Raw genomic sequence first — 17,497 nt, 5'->3', positions numbered from 1 at the left:
ATAGTTGTGAAGATTAAGAATACAATGGCAAATACCTGCTTATGTCAAACTAAGAAGTTCTGTGCATCTGGTGATAACTATCAAAAGGTCACTGGAATGACTGGACATTAATATCCCAAGATAGTAGTGATACTCATGTATGTTTATTTAATTTTTTTTCAGAATGCAAGAAACTAGAAAGGTGTCTCTGGTGAATATAAAGAAAAAAGAAAGATCTTAAGTTGGGGGGGCGGGATACTCGTTAAATCACATGTGACATAAAGGGGAAGTGAACCTGAGGGGCAGAGAGTTGAAGTATGGAGAGAAATGGGAGGTAATGAGGAGGAGGAGGTGAGGGAAAAAGGGTAACTAACACTAACGATGTTTGGAAACCTACTATTTTATAAACAGCATGTGTGTGCATGTGTGTTCCTATAAAAGTGTTTAGAGTTACCCTATATGGGACATTGTGCTCATCCTGGAAGCCATACATATGTTTCCAAAGAGTAAACCCAAAGCCAGGTATGAAATACATGTCTTCATGTTATTGTCTAGAGATGGCCTATCGACTGTTAAATAGAATAGGCTATTGCCATTGCTCTTGGCTACATTCTAAAACTTTATAGAAAGATGCTATTGTAAAGACACCACACATATTTGTCGCTAGAATGGAGAGATCAAGTTAGTGCTGACCAAAATGCTTCCTCCCTGCTGATTCAATTTCACCATACTGAAGGTGTTATACAGGTCTCTGGGAAACAAGGGTCACCATCAGTCTTACCCAGATGTGAACCCTGTAAATTACAATGACTAACATGGCAAAATATGACTGTATATACAATAATGTCATGAATGTTATAGGGGTAACCAATCGCTTTCTGATTGTATTTAAGAATGGATCCAAAAAAGGAAATCTAGCCAAGAACCTATGGACGAACGACCTATAGATGAACAACCTATAGGACCTAGAGAACATTCTAATATTCTGCTAAATGGGCACAGAATGAAACTGCTAATCAAACTGTTAAAATCATAGCTCTTTACCTATAAATTAGTGTATCCTACTCACCAGAGGAGTTTCTTTTGTCAGTGAATGTAGAAATGCACAGCTGGCCAAAGCGTCCAGAATGGGCAGTGGATTACTCAGTCACCACAAAAAGAGGGAGGGGCAGAACAAAAGTTCTCCTTCCCATACAAGCTTGAGGAACCATGATGAAAAAGAGCAGTAAGATTTGAAGACCAAAACATCAGGTGACTCCAAGTAAAATAGTATCTTCTTGACTTAACAGGATCACTGCACTCATGAACTCACAACAGCTATATGTGCCTGTATAAGACCTGCAGAAGTCAGGCAGTCAACATGATAGCACAGATAGAGGAGGGGCTCACAAGACCCACCCCTAACGAAGAGCTAAAAGACTGTTGATAGTTGATAACTTCTAGGGAAGGGGGAGTCAGTTTTTAAGGGTGTGGCCCATGGATATTGACCACAATCCAGTGAATGGCCCAAGGGCCAGAGGTATATGGACAGCACAAACTGGACTGGATGAGTTATTTCATAAATAAACACAAATAATTCTATGTTGGGGAATAGGGAAGTGGGGGGGTCAATCTGGGAGAAGTTAGGAGGAGGGTTTGGGATAAATATAATCAAGATACATGGTATAAGATTATCAAAGAATAAAAAAGATTTTTAATTAGTAATATATAATAAATTCTACTAGAATTAGTAGTTAATGTGAATATAATTTTCATTTCAATTGAGGAAATTTTGATACTATTAACTTTCTAAATGACGAAAGACTATTTTATGGGCTAGGGACTAAAAATGAAGAATATGAATTCATGTAGTTAAGAAAATATCCTGAGATAAAGTCCAAATTATCCTTGATACTCAAAAATTCTGGAAAAAAATGTTTTGACAAGAAATAGAAAGAAGTTCAGTCTCCGAAGAACCAAAGGGGCTTCTATGATTTTTCTCATTATGGAAAGTGGACAAATGACCTAAATCATGTAAATTAAATAATGTTATATTTTCTCCTCTAGCATGTCTTCAGTCTCACGCTTAGACTTTTTAATAATGAATCAGAGACGTCACTCCATAAATAAATAACTCTGATGGAGATTTGAGAAGCAAATGATCATGTTTGATGCCTTTCTTCAAACATAATTCACCACCTAGAAAATTCGGAAATACTTGAAATACTAAAAGGTGCAGCAGAAGAGATAGAAGTTTGCTCACAGGTAGTTTTGAAGTCCAGAGAGAACATTTTTCCATCCTGATATTAAATCACCGAATCATGAAGCAACCATTATAACATGTAAGTACACATGGGAGTACACGTACTTCATACCTCAAATACTCATGGTCACATGACTGCCTTCAAAACTCACACAGCTTAGAAGGGCATACAAATTCATGAAGAAAAAAATTAGACCCCAACTACTGTTTCCACTGTCTGCCCAAAGAAAAATACCAACAAAGGTGCAGCTAATGAACTAACAGTGAGTCTTTGGAAGGTGACTAATCTTCCCAGCTTCCATTTGGGATGTATGGCTGCTTGGGCTAGGGAAATGTAGGAATGGAGACAGCTTTCCATACCTGCATGTTCCACAGTCAAAGATTAAGCCATTCTGTAATTAAAATTTTTTCAAAAAGAGATGGGGCTATGGTTGTGACTGGATTGAAAGAGTGCAAACCCAGCACACACAAGGCCCTGGGCTTGATTCTCTAGCACAGCATAAACTAGGCCTGGTGGCACTCACTTAAAGACTGTAGCCCTCAGGAGGTAGAAACTGGGGTCATCCATGGCTACACAGTGAGTTTGAGGATGGATGGATGGATGGATAGATTGATTGATTGATTGATTGATTGATTGATTGATTGAAATAAGCTTTGGAACTATTTTTCTTCATCAATATTCCCTAAACAATACAGTGTAACAGATATGAACAATTTATTGGAATTATATACAGAAAGATACATGTAGGTAGGCTCTATGTGGGTACAATACCATCTTAAGTGAATATAGACCGATGGAGTGGGTACTCATGGGAATCCTGAAAACAATTCCCAACCTATACCAAGTCACCGTTCGTTCTCTCATTCATTCTCAATCATTCATTCATTCTCTCATCCTCTCTCTCTCTCTCTCTCTCTCTCTAGAAAACAGAAAACTAGGGATCACAGAAGCATTTGATATATGACAAAACATTTCCTTTAAAACAAAAACAATTTAAAGTCTTTTGTTAGGCTATGGATGTGATACAGCAAGAGAGCAACACTCGGGAAATGACACTGTGATAATGTTTCAGCTTGCTTTCAGACTTCTGACTTTGGTAGCTGCCAAAGCTCAGGTTTCAGCTTCCTGCCGGGGTTGAAATAGTTCCAGAGCAGTCTCACTGATGATCTGATCTACACAGACCGCTTGATTGGAGTGGCTGTCTCCCACTCTCAGGCAGAAAAAGGAACAGACTAAAGGAATGCAGCTCTTGGACCATCAGAAGGAGAAACAGCTCATCATGTTTTACAGTAAGAAAGCCACCTATCTCCTGCCTGGACTCCAAGGGTAGACTCCAAGAAGTCAGGGAGGGTTTTCAGAGCAGGAAAATGGCCTAGGCTGTGCCTTGCAAACATTCAGTATGTGGCCCGCAGGATGGGACAAAAATCATCTAACCAGACAATTTTCTAAATCTGCTCTACAATTTTGTGGGAGGGATGGGGCACACAGAACGTGCGAGTGCATGAAAGGAAAGGCAAAGGTTCTACTGTGTATTAGTGTGTCACGACCCACAGGAGGAAGTTCTACTCAGCCTACGAAACAAGAAGTGCTGAGGTGTTGAGCTCTCTGACTCTAACTGGGATAATTCCATCTGACCCGTCATCTCACTTACCTGGAGCCCCTATTTTCTGGAGGCCCTTAGAGCCCATGATTCTTCTAAATTGCCTGCTCTTTGTTCCACTTTTGTCGCTAGAAAGAGAGACATAATCTACTCCACAGACACCAGCAAGCACAAATAAAATCAAATCAGTCTGAATGAGGCAGCTACAACACCAGTCCGTTCCCTGTTCTCAACTCCCTCCTCCTGATCGTGATGCACCAGCATGGCTAGGTAGCCCAGCAAACTGCTATAGATGTACCCAACCTTCTCTTCTGAAACCCTGACAAAGCCTACACCTCACCACAACGGCCCCAAGCCAACACCCAGTGACTTCAGCGTACTTTGTAAAGGCAAAGCCCTGGGCATTCCTAACACTTGGCATGCAGTCTGGAATTTGAAAATTATTCACTGATAACACTATAGTGCTTGCATAATTTATTTCCCAAGGGAGGATAGAGTGGGGCTCTCCTAGGTAATATGGATGAAGGGCAGAAAGAAGAATGAAGAACAGGATACAAAATCCAGCTGATTACAGTTAAGAGAGATGTTGAAAGAGATTTACAGAAAGAAAAGGAAACGGTATAGCAAAGGCTCACAAAACAAGCATTCTTCACGACACATTTTTCTCATTGTTTATACTTTTACAAAATCTGTTTTTAGGTTAATGGATAACATGCTCCTTATTAAGCGAATTTGTCCATATTTTAATGTATCAGTCTTAAATTTAATATGATAAATATGTGTTACTATATATTATACTGTTATTTACCATATTGAATGTATGCATTTAATATGTAACATACTGTGATAAATATATTAACCTGCATATATGTAAAACTCTGTTTAACAAAACTCACCGGAGTGCTCACTAAATTTTTATTGTGTAAAGCACCTGGAGCCATGATGACTAAGAAGGACTAGAATATCCCACCATCTCCAGCCACTTTGCAGTCAAGATTGCATCTGTTCTGCTGCCCGTACAGCTGCAATGAGTCAGGACCATGATCATCAAGTAACCATGAAGAAATCTAAGTCTAAAACCACGGGTGGCTGAAGCAGGGGCAAAAGAAAGTCTTTCTGATCCATGTAGGTGTGAAGAAATAAACAGAGCCACAGGAGTAATGTGCAAGAGTTTATGGGTTACAGGGATGGCATCTCACAGGACTGAGGGTCTGCATGGGAGGGTATTACCTTTACTTCTGGAGCTGAGGCTTGAGGTCATCAGGGAAGACTAAAAGCAAAGAGAAATGGATACAGAGTTTAGGAGCAAGAGTGTATTAAGACCTTACAGAGGTGCAAGAACACACCCAGTGACCGAAATACATTCTAGGTTCTCATTAATTGCATGCCTCCAACTCAATAATATCTTGCAGTAGCAGCAGGGCTGAATCCCTTCCCACAAAGTAAACATGCACTGGAGTCTAAGAACCTGAGAGAGGAGAGATTCAAGACCAGAGCAGCTCTGAGTTCAACTGCTGCCCTAGTCCATGGTGCAAGCCTAGAGGTAAGACAAGGCAGGAGTGAGCAGTATGGCTTTATGCTGTGCCTCAGCTACAGATATACATATATATGTATATATATATATATATATATATACATATATACATACATACACACACAGAGAGAGAGAGAGAGAGAGAGAGAGAGAGAGAGAGAGAGAGAGAGAGATTGATTCTGAACAGTTCTGACTGCCCAGGTTCCAGTAACTAACCACCTACTCATGCTTGCACAACAACCATAATTAAATTCAAAGGGGAAAAAGAAAAGAAGAAGAGGAGGGGGAGGGGGAGGGGAGGGGAAGGGAGGGGGAGGAGGAGGAGGAGGTGGAGGAGGAGGAGGCGGCAGCAGCTGTTAAGTAGGGAGAGCTTTGTTTGAAAGAGTCTTCAGGTTGGAAAAGGAAGAGGAAACATGGAACAGGAACAAAATTCAGTACAAAATTACATTAGGAAATTGTCAATATTTTTGAGCATTAGAAAAAAGGAAGAGAAAGGCTTGGTTCTGTCCACATGACTATGGTTCGCAAAGAAAGCTGGCTTTGCTGATGCGATGACACCGGGTTCTCAATCTTTACCTGATTTCTAGTCCCCAGGGCCTTACTTCCTAGAATGTTCCCCCATTTTGAATTTAGAAATTTTAGTGATATTTTTTAGTGAAGGTCAAGTTATCTAATTGTCAGCACTGCTAGAAATAGAAGTGGTTTGTTTTTTTTTTCCTTTCGATACACATTTTAAATACCTATTACATGCAATGCAATTATATGCCCTGACATAGAAACATAAACACGATATATTATCTACCCCCAAGGAAGGTAGAGGAAAAGAGATCAATAATGCAATAATGAAAATACAATACCATATAATTGGTGTTATATAGATATGAGCACAGGAGAGTTAGGGGGTGGACAAGGGCAGGATAAAGGCAGATCATTAGACATCACATATCACAGTGACACGAAACACAGCCGGCATAGGACGGTAGGTTTGCTCAGCTCAGCTGCGTATGGGTGAGCCTGCTCCCTGCTAAAGACAGAGGAGCTCCGCATGTCTGCCTTCTTCTGGAAACAGCAAGTACAGGCCCTTCCCATGCTAGACGGTCCGTTGATCCTCCTCCTGTGCAATAGTGAGAGTTAACTGGTAGGCCTCTGAGGCCCTGGCTGCAGACTTCTGCAGAGACATCACCCCTTCATTACACTTGTAGACGCTTAGTCACGAGACCGTGTAAAACACTCCAGGGAGGAGAACTATGCCCTCTTCCCCCCAGAAGAGTCAGTGGAGGGGCAGGGGAGTTTTTTCTGATTCAGGGTGTAACCTAACACAATAGGGATTAGGATTTAAAGAGAAACTTACTCTGAGAAGGAAATAGAAACTCAGAAGTTAGGTCATGCCTGGTAAAAGAAAGGACAGCATTTGGAAAGTAGGCTATAGCATGGTTGATATGCCCACCTGACCATGCCAATGGCATTCAGATAGATAGCAAAAGGAGACACAAGGGACAATGTTTATCTGTGTGTAAATAAGTTTTTTGTTATCTGGTAGCAAGGAGAGAAACACTGGGAGGCTTTAATGAAGGACCGTATAATCAGTGAGGTCATATAGGGATAAGCTACAGTAGTGGAGGTGAGGAACATGTGTGCATGAGACACTCTGACCCAGAGAAATGAGTGGTAACAGATCGGAAGGGGTCGTGGACAGGAAGGTTAATAAAGTTGAATTCAGAAGTTATTTGGGAGGCAGATCAATAACCTACAAAGTCAAGTACTCAGCAGCATCTGGAATAAAATAGGTTCCCAACATCACAGAAATATTAACAGAAACAATGGAATGTGGTTACCAGCTGCGTTGGGACACAAGGGAACAAGGGAAGGTCGTAAGGTGCCTTTAGAGGGTGTCCTTTGATAAAACACTATGAATCATGTCACTTACTGTAGAATAGACTGGAAGAAAAAGAAGAAGAATATATCAGGAGTGAATATGCTGTGAGTGCAAGTGAGAAGAGAGATATTAAAGGAGAAGAGATCAGTAATAGAAATCAGCAAAAAATACTCAGGATTGACACTGCCAAGATATCCAGGCACACTAACATCTGTCACTCTAAAATTCTAACCCAGCAAAATTTACCTGCAAGATTATGGGTGAAGTAAGAAACAGGAGTGGTAAGAAACTGCTCTTCCAAATGTCCTGAGTTCAAGTCCCAGCAACCACATGGTGACTCACACCATATGTAATGGGATCTGATACCCTCTCCTGGTGTGTCGGAATAAATGTATATATTTATATTATATTATATTATATTTATATTTATATTATAAATATTGTAACAAATCTTTTACAAAGTTGATGGAACAAAGTTCATGACTTCATTCTGCATGGCATTCTTCTTTTGAAGGAGCAAAAATATTTTTGTAGACTGAGGTATTAAATTGCACATGTATACATAATAAAATACCATACCACAGAACTAGTACTCAACCTGAGGTACTCTTAGTAGTGCCAAGGTGGCCTTGAAACTTGCTAGAACTACAAATTCTCATGCTTCACCCTAAGCTTACAAAATCAGAAACACTGGGAGTAGAACCAGCAATTCATCATCTAAGAGGTCCTCAAGCTCAGGGATAATGCTGCCTCAAGTGTGAGGTCCATGGACCAACTCCAAGTTGATAGAGGCAGGAGATTGGGAAAGCAGGACTCTAGAGGAAGGAGCTGGAATCATACAAATTCAAACTTTGTGTCTTCTCTACTCAAGAAGAACTTAAATAAATTGTTTAAGAATATAAACAGAATAAGGTGTAAATGAAAAAAGTGTTTAATATTTCTTGTAATGTTGTAGTGATGATCACAGACTCTGGGAGAAGAAACTAGGTGTTACAATCAATGTGGGGGGCACTTTATATCTACTTATGTGTGTGCATGCTTGTGAGTATATGCCTGTGTGTATGTGTGTGTGTTCATGTGTGCTTGTGTGTGTGTGAGTGGGGGGTGTTTACGAACACGTATGTGTAGATGGTGACCAGAAGACCTTGTTCCTTTGAGGCAGGGTCTCTTCCTGAACCTGGAGCTCACATTTTGTTGTTTGTTCTTTGTCTTTTCAAGCTAGTGTGCTACCAATGCCAAATGATCCTCCCATCTCTGCCTACCTCAGTCCTGGGATAGACATACCCAGGACCACATTCTCTTATCACACAAGTGCTAGGATCCTAACACTAATCCTCATAATTTCATAGCAAGAGATTTTTTAATACCTGAAGCTTTTTGTGAGTCCCAGGAAGCAACTCTTCTAGGGAGTCTCTGAGTGTTGACACTATCCTATACCTTGACTCGGCAGTAACTGTAAGCTTCTAATTTTATGATAATTTATAATATATTTTATATATGCACTGCTGGAAACATTAATGTATATGTTTTACATTGCATAATAAGGAATTTTTACAAAGAAATTAAAGTCAGGTACAGTGACATGTCTTTAATTCCAGCATTTAAGAGGCAAAAGCAGATGGATCTCTGTGAGTTCAAGTCCAGCTTGTTCTACAGAGTGAATTCCAGGACAGTCAGGGTTACATAGTGAAATTCTGTCTTTAAAAAAGCAAAAATATAAAAAGAAGTGATCTAACAGGAATTCGGGGTGGGGGCGGAAGGAAACAGGATAAACAGGGAAGTTTTGTGGAAAGAGATTATAACAAAGAGACAATAACACGGGAAGTGGGCAGGATAGGCATTTTAAAAAGCTTTTAGAGACCCATATCCCTTCTTGTCTTGCTCCTGGTTCCCAGGGCACTGCTGAGCAAGTGGGTACGTGAAAAAGAAAATGCTATTTGAATGAATATCAGAAAGTAGGGAAGCAGATGCGCCAACACTAGCAGGAAAGGAGATAAAATGTCTCTAGACAGTAGAAACTAGGAGTCAGTGTTTGTAGGGAAGGAAGAAACCCTGGATGCAAATGAAGTGAAGGCAGCAGATCCATTATCCCTTCGTCTGAAGCACAAGCAATCCCTCTAATGATGGAACCCATGTGAATGTCAGTCCTCCAGCCCACAGGCTGGGGAGCCAGAATAACATTGCACACCCCACACCAGTGCACTAAGGACACAGGGGATTTCTGAAGCTGTGGGAAGGGACTGTACATCACTCAGTTGGTTTGTACTGCACGGGTGTCTATAGAGAAGGAACCAGGAGGGACAGGCGAATGCTTACTCTGAGCTCCCAACAACACCAGATGAGATCAGAGAACTTGGAATTTGAAGCATGAGTGGAGAGAGCTGAGAGCGACCAGCCACTATCTTCTGTGTCATATTCTTTCTTTCTTTCTTTCTTTCTTTCTTTCTTTCTTTCTTTCTTTCTTTCTTTTTCTTTTTTTTTTTTTTCCGGAGCTGAGGACCGAACCCAGGGCCTTGAGCTTGCTAGGCAAGCGCCTGTGTCATATTCTTTATCTTTTAAATTTTCTTCACCTTCTGCTACCTCTGCGTGTCTAGTAGACTTCCTGTCAGAATGGACCCACTTCCGGCCATAGTCCACCCTCCTTCCTTTCACGGAACCAAGCTCAGAGGACTTCCTGTGAGCCTATCAGCTCCCTCCAGCTCTCTTCGTGTTTCTTATCAAATACAAAGAACACTTCTCCAAGGTCCACTGGCTCTCACGAGCAAATCAGTGTTATTTTCTTGGATGTAACTGCAAATGAGGAACAACAACAATGGCTCTTGGTGTTCTATTTTCACACAGGCAAACTATTCGCTCTGGCAGCGTGGCCCCCTGGGAGTGTGCTCTTTGCCAACTCTTCTCACTTGCCTGGTATGTAGAGCCATGATGGATCTCCAAGGAGAACAAGACACGCAAAGATGCCAGGGCCCCATCTTAGGGCCTCTATACACACACACACACACACACACACACACACACACACACACAAATATTTGAACAGCATTCAACTCAAAATGAGCACAACAAGGAAGGAGTGAATTCGTTTCTTTCATAAACCTTTATTATATGGGTTTTTTTATTTGTTTGGTTTTTTGTGAGGTTGTTTTGGTTGGGTGTTTTGTTTTGTTTTGTTTTGCATTTGAGCAAATCTCATATGTCTGCCACTTACATATCCTGTGATCCAACAGAATTAGCCAGTAATTTTGGGAGATGTGGAGATGTTTCTCAGGAGACTCTAGGACTTCAGTGCAAAAGTGGATTTCATTATGAGAAAGTAAGGCTGAAGCCTCCAGGATTATCCATACTAAAGATGATACTACTGCAATCTAGAATTATAGGCATCCTTGTGTATACTTTGCTAATTGAATGTACTTCTCAAGCAGGCTGAAATACTGCTATGAACTGATGGAGGGAACATTGAGCTTCACTTGGGGGTGCCAAAAGTATGAGAAAGAACAGATATTTATCCCAAATATTCTCACTCCCCATCCACTGGCACACAAAGACCATTGGAAAGCAGGTTCAGGTCATAGACTGTAAAATGCCAGGTTCTAAGGATAACCATTTGTGGTTCTCCATTTTACATCGCCAAGCCTTAAGGGGCACAAAAGTAGATGCTCCTGAGGAGGAAGGGAAAGAAGTAAAGAGGAAAGCCGCCAAAGGGCATGGTGGTCCTGCATCCAAAGAAGTACATGTCCAGCCAAAGCTCAGCCTTTAGCCTCCATCTCAACCTCTCCCAAGTCATCTTCCTTTCTCTCTAAACCTTCATGGCTCTGTGACCCAGCTACAGAAAATCTTTTTTAAATTATTTTATTTTATTTTACTTACTTGACATCCTCCTTGCTGCCCTCCTCCCAGTCACTCCTTCCCACAATCTTTCCCCATCTTCCCTCTCCTTCTCCTCTGACTAGTTGAGCCTGCACTAGGAGAAAAGAAAAGGGGGCACAAAAAGCAGAGACAGCAAACACCTCCAAGGATACCCTAGCCCCACCCAAAGACCAACATCAGATATTAGGTTACTTGGAGGAGACCCACTAACCAGCCCCAAATCTTAACCTCTGCACCAATCACTGACTGCCATAGCCAGGTGCACTGCTCCAGGGGTAACAAAAGACTTCGACCTTCTAAAAAGCACCAACATTGCACAAAGAGTTTCTATCCTGAGTTCCCCGAACAAGCCACAGATTTGAGTATTCTGTTGCAGTGCCTTCAAAGAGCATAGGTCCCCCTAACCATGATGTTGAAATTACTCCAGGGTGTGGGACTCCTCCTGGGCCACTTAAACACTAGTTTAGGAAACCAAGAAGTGCAAACAAAGAAGAGAGTCAGCCGGTGGGTGAGGTTACCTGGAGGCTGATACCAGGTATCTCCTGCCAATTAGAATAGACTGGTGAAGCTTCCTAATTACAAGGCGTTACTGTTCCTTGCTCCTGCAGATCTCAGATCTCGAGCTCCAGAAACAGCCCTCCGAAGTAACAGCAAGGGTTTCCTGTATTTCGTTGAGCTTCAGGGTTCCCCTGTGGGCCGATTGCCAGCGTGCTTTGTTTTATACCTCAACAGTCTTTCTACAAATTGGAATCTGGGACCAAGCATACTCATTCTGCAGGGATTTGGTTCTTGCCTGCGGATGCCACCCACACAAGAGCAGCAACAGGCTTTTCAGTGAAAAGGGTTTGGTTTCAGCATTTTGCCCCAGTGCTTAGGAAAAGCTTTCCACCTCATTCCTGAATGGTCAATCTCAATCCTTCAGCCACTGGTTCAATCAAACAGGTCAGGAGTGGGGGCGGGGGGGAAGGCATCCAGCTTCATTAACACATCACACTGGGAAGAGTGACTCACACATTCTTTAGACCTCTCTTCTTCCTCTCAGCCCAAGCTGGTAATCAAAGGGAAGATTGCTCTAAAATGCAAATCGGGTGTCTAACAGAAGGCGCTGCTGGGGGAAATCTCTATTAGAAGTGCTGGGTTTGCTAAAACAGCAGAGCCCCAGGGTGACGTCATGGTTCCTTTGAGAGAGTCAAGACACCCAGAACCAGTATATCTTTGTTAAGATAAAAGCTCGTTCGATGAAACCGTTTGGCCTCACATCAAGAATAGCTTTCAAACAAGACTGGCTGGTCCCAAATGGACTTCCCCTAACACAATAATGTGTAATGAATGAGTGCCTGGCCAGCTGAGTGGCCAGTCAGTGCACCTATCAGCCAGATTCCAGTCTTCACAGGGAGAATGCTCCTTTGACATTAAAATTCCCATAGAGCACAAAGTGACCTGGCCGTGACTCCACACTCTGAAACTCCAGGGGCGCTGCTGGTTGGAGGCACGTGGGGCTCCGGAGCTGTCTTGGATGGAATGCTGCCTTCATTCTTTCTCTGCTCTCTCATCCACAGCCCCTGAGCTGGGTACCTTAACTGGAATTAGATTATGAGTCAGATTTTACTGGCGGATAGTGAGGAGCACCTGCTGCCTAGATCTAAAGTTTGTATTCGAGTTCTTCACCACCCTCAGGCTGTTAGCGTTTCTTCTAGGCTCCGCCTCACAGTTACCTAGCAACAGCCAGGTGTGCCTGACTCACTATAAAAGGGGCTGCTTGCCCCCTCCTCACTCTCTTGCTCCCTTGCTCTCTTCCTCTCTTCCCTCTGTCTCTTCTCTCCTCATTACCCTCCCCCTTTTCTCTCTGCCTTTCTCTGTCTCTACTACCTCCTCAACTCTCCTTCCCATGCCCTAAATAAACCCTATTCCATACTCTACTCTTCCCGTGGCTGGTACCTCAGCGGGAAGGGATGCCTCAACATGGTCCCACAGAGGCACCCTCTTCCCCCACACCATACTGAGCCTCTACTAAACATAGCCCGGCTGCTTTTCTTTTTATAAAACACAGCCCTTGATGAAGGGCCTTGGTGGGAAAGGACAAGGATGCAGAACTAGAGGGCAAACGGTGAGCCAAAAGATGAGGATAGAGCTGCAGACTCTTAACAGAGAAGCACTCTCGGGAGGAGAAACTGCAGGTTCCTCTTTTACAAGCACAAAGACTAGAGTTCAGATCCCAGCATCCTTGGTAGCCAAGCATGCTATGTCTAAAATGCCAGCATTGGCCAAAGGAGGGTGGGGAATAAGGGAGGGAGGAGTGGATACATGCACTCGTCTCATTGGTCAGAAAGTCTTGCTAACAGATGAGTTACAGGTTCACTGAGAGACCCTGCCTGAAAAAAAGAAGGTGGGGAGTCATCAAGGAAGACACCTGGCACCAACACTCGGTTTCCACATGTATAGGCACACAGGCATGCTTCACAGCAAAACACACACACACACACACACACACACACACACACACACACACACACACACATATAATGTATAGGATGCAGAAGGCAGTAAAGCTTGGTATATTGGTGTGTAAGAGGGAGACTCAGGTTTCTGATATGGGCATGTAGGCACACAGCACAATGGATTCTCTAAGAATGCAGTTCAGTAGCTTCGTAAGGGAAGTAATGAGTTTTATTAGATTCAAATGTCCTTGATTTAATTGAATTTCACTTTTGATTCTCAGATGAATGAAGCTATAAATCACTTCTGAAATTATAAATAGCAATAGATAGACAGTGGAATTGTGTTGGAAAGAAACTCCTCTCTGCCAGGCTGGAGGTGCCCTTTGACAGGAGGCTCCTTCTTTGGCTTCCAATGAAGTCAGGTCTACCTGAGGCAAACCAGAATAGGGTGGTGGCAGCAGCAAGAGCCCACCAGCAGGATGCTTTCTGAGGTCTATGCTAGAGTCAAATACCTTTCTCCACCAGACTCCTTTGCTCCGGCTCTTATAGGTTCTGAGTGTCCTCCAGCTGGTGAGGCCTCCTTTCTGCACATGTATAGATTTGAAGAAAAACCCCTATGGTGGGTTCTAAGACAGCTCAGAATATAACTGCCTCCGGACCACTCTGTCCTCCTCTCCAAGCTTCCTTCTGAAAACATTTTATCCCTCATTCTAAAAACATTATCTCCTGGGTGCTAACTTCCTGAAGTTTGGTTTTGTTTGCTTGTTTTTATGGTTTTTGGCTTTTTGCGTGAGAGTTATATTGTTTAAACATCTTGATTTGAAGCCTGCAGGGAAATGGGTGGTATAGATTGCATTACACACAGTATCCCCGATGGTGACAGGGTCACAAATGGTCTGTACCCATCATACTAGTACACAAAAGGCCTCTCAGCGCCCATCATCTGCCTTAGCCTGACAGCTGCTAGTGTTTTCTGTGAGTTATTAGATCAAGATACTCTACCTGCTGTAAAAGAGTACTTACAGACTTGAGCTCAACTTGACCTTTCCACTCATCAATTATGTCCACTTACCCTCTGTGCATTGATTTCCCTGTACAAGGCAGAGCAATTACAAATAGTCCCAATGCCACCTTTGTCACAAACTTAATGAAATGACATGTATAAGTTCATTCACAGTGGTGAATGTGTAATACGTGCTTCCTTTGACAATAGTGTTTCCTAAATCCATGTGTCACAAGAAGCATCAAAATGAGCTTGCACAATGGAAGCCACACCCACTGATCACCAAAATGTATAGTGTTATCTCATCTCAAGCAACTGAGCAGGTGCCTCTAAGAAACTCAAATCTGAGTCACTTAAAATGAAGTTAAATACATATATCTGGTGGAACTACCATAAGCTGTAAGTGATAGAGAGATGATGATTATTGATGATGTATAGATATGTGACAAATAGGTATATGGATAGGTGATAGAACAGATGGTGGACTGATAGATAGACAGATAGATAGATAGACAGACAGACATATAGATAGATAGAGGACAAATAGGTGATGGGCAATGGACAGTAATGGACAGATAAGAGATAAATAGATAGATAGATAGATAGATAGATAGATAGATAGATAACAGATATAGATAATACAGAGATAGATGATAGAGGACTGACAGATGATGCCAATATAAACATATATTGTCACATGTATATGCATATATTATCTATGTTTATATATATAGTATGTGTGACTATATATACTATTGTGAGCATTTATAATAGATATCAGGTATATTTGTATACATCATATATATGTGTCTACAAATCACATATTTATGGAGTTAGTATATATATCATGTAGGTATGTGAGATATATATATGGAAAGTGTATCTATCTATAGAAATATTAAGTATATGAGGTGTGTGCATATAGCATATATATGTAGGATAAATAAATATATGTTTATCAAGCTGCAGTTCAGCTCCCACCTCTTCCACCTCTGTGAATTCTGTAATCCTGACACTACAATGAGGTAAGCCATGGAGGACAAAAACATAAAACATAGCTGTGTACAATCAGCCAGGTCAAGAAAAGAAACCGTCCTGAAGCTTTGGACACTTAACCTCCCTGTACCTTCCACTCCTGGGCTGTAAAACTCTCTTTAAGGGCCCTTGACTTTGCTTCAAGAAGACAGGCTTAAAATGTAGGGAGTGGACAGTGGTCTCCAGCTGTCACTAGCTGGTGCATCTGAGCTATTGGTTTAAACTCAGACACAGGCTATAGATATGTGGTTTCTTTTGAAAGCCAGAATTGTTCCTGGCAAGTGAAAAGCTCCCTATCCAAGGGTCCTGCTCGCTGTGGACTCCTTGGGCCCATGTGGTGCTCCCTTCCAAGGGGACCTGTTCCCTATGGCCTCCTAGCTATTGCGGTAAAAAATTAAAAAGCAGTGTGACCGGTTCAGCGTGTACCATTCCATGCCCTCTCTCCCAGACTCCCTCTGACCTAGGTGGTCTGCAAGCCATTCCTGCATGGCACCTTGCCATACTTTGCTTTCACTCACAGTTCCCTTGGTGGGTTGTTACCACGCCAGGCATACATGTCCCAATTCTGTGGTGGGTTTGGTACATCCCGCTGCTGAACTTTCTCTTGAACTCAAGTCACCAAATGAAAAAACACATCATACAATATCTCTGATCCAACTGATAAGATATAATTTGCCCATTTAGACAGCATAAAATCCTATACACACCCATCCCTTGAAAATATTCATAAAAATCTGTATCTATGCACAGAGAAGAATCTTAACATCTGCCGCCATGTTCTCCCAGCTCCTCCTCACTCTGGCTCCTTCTCTCCTTTCTAAAACTTTTTTCCCACCCACCCTTCTTATCCAATGACAGGCCTCGTTCTATTCTGTACCTGCCTTCCTGCATAAAGACATCAACCCACACCTAGTCTGGAATGGTAATGGTGTTTCTGCCTCCCTCTTGTGAATCTGTCTTCTCTTGGTACAATTTTTTTTCCACAGTAAGCTAAAATAATAAGGCACAGAATTAGAAACTGGTACGTTACCCCAACAAGTAATTACTTTCCTGAAAATGAAAGCTGGTGGGTCTATTTTTAAGAGTTAATTAGCTGACAAAAGAACTGTCTTCAGCCTACAGTGTATTCCAACCTGTGCTTCAGAAGACCATGAGGTAATGGTACCCAGGCAGTGTAGAACTGGGAAGCCAGTGGGTCAGGCTGGCAGTCATCTTGAAGGAGCCTACAGGAGTCAATGAACATTTCCACAGAGTGAGAACAATAATAAAGGTCCACTTCCCTTTAAATTATTAATTTAAGTTCCCTGTTAAATACTCTTCTTCCATTGTCATAATGCAAATGGAGTTCAGTCATTATGAATGGCAGGCCCCAGGAGCCACAGAAGTCACACTGTGTGATGAGGGAGATGGGAACCAGCAACGATAGAGAAGCCATCTGTATACTCCTGCAGTGCACCTCACTGCAGACTCCCTAGGCCTCCTGGGAGCCTATACTACTCTCCTTTTGTTTGAGGAACACATGGTACACGGATGCCCAGGCTATCTCTTATCCTTTGGGCTAGACAGAATGTCTCCCATTTGTGAAAAGGCCTTACAGAACTGGACGGAGGGTAGACTGACCCTTCCAGATGATTCCAGCAAAATGGGCTGCTTCAGCAATCACACCTATGCTCAACCAGCATGGCCATCTGCCTTACACACAGCTGTTATAGGATCGGCCTCCACCATGGTTCCATTGCAGTCACTTGTGCCATAAGAGTCTGATCTTCAGGGTAAAACAAAGGTACTCGTTAGTACCTACACTGGGATAGTCTCCCTTCAAGCAGAGTCCAGGCCAGAACTTCTGACAGTCTCTAGCAGAGGTTTCATTCTGACTTTCATTCTATTTCACCGCATAATAAATATTATTTAAAATAATATTT

At 42.2% G+C, this 17,497-nt stretch overlaps 1 protein-coding gene and 1 long non-coding RNA gene across 1 annotated transcript in view; one reads left to right on the top strand and one right to left on the bottom strand.

Moving 5' to 3' along the window:
- The window catches only part of LOC120097543 (uncharacterized), a 38,654-nt gene extending 33,674 nt beyond the window's left edge, over window positions 1–4,980 (top strand). The window contains exons 3-5 of the long non-coding RNA XR_015640065.1: window positions 2,026–2,300; window positions 3,295–3,511; window positions 4,751–4,980. This is a non-coding gene — a long non-coding RNA (uncharacterized LOC120097543). The remainder of the gene's footprint in view (window positions 1–2,025; window positions 2,301–3,294; window positions 3,512–4,750) is intronic.
- The window catches only part of Erich1 (glutamate-rich 1), a gene marked incomplete at its 5' end in the record, with an annotated part of 52,793,804 nt that overhangs the window by 4,136,730 nt on the left and 48,639,577 nt on the right, over window positions 1–17,497 (bottom strand).

Source organism: Rattus norvegicus, chromosome 16 (assembly GCF_021556685.1).
Source record: "Rattus norvegicus strain SHRSP/BbbUtx chromosome 16, alternate assembly SHRSP_T2T, whole genome shotgun sequence".
In the NCBI taxonomy this organism is placed as follows: Eukaryota; Metazoa; Chordata; class Mammalia; order Rodentia; family Muridae; genus Rattus; species Rattus norvegicus.
This window is presented reverse-complemented; position numbering and strand designations above follow the sequence as displayed.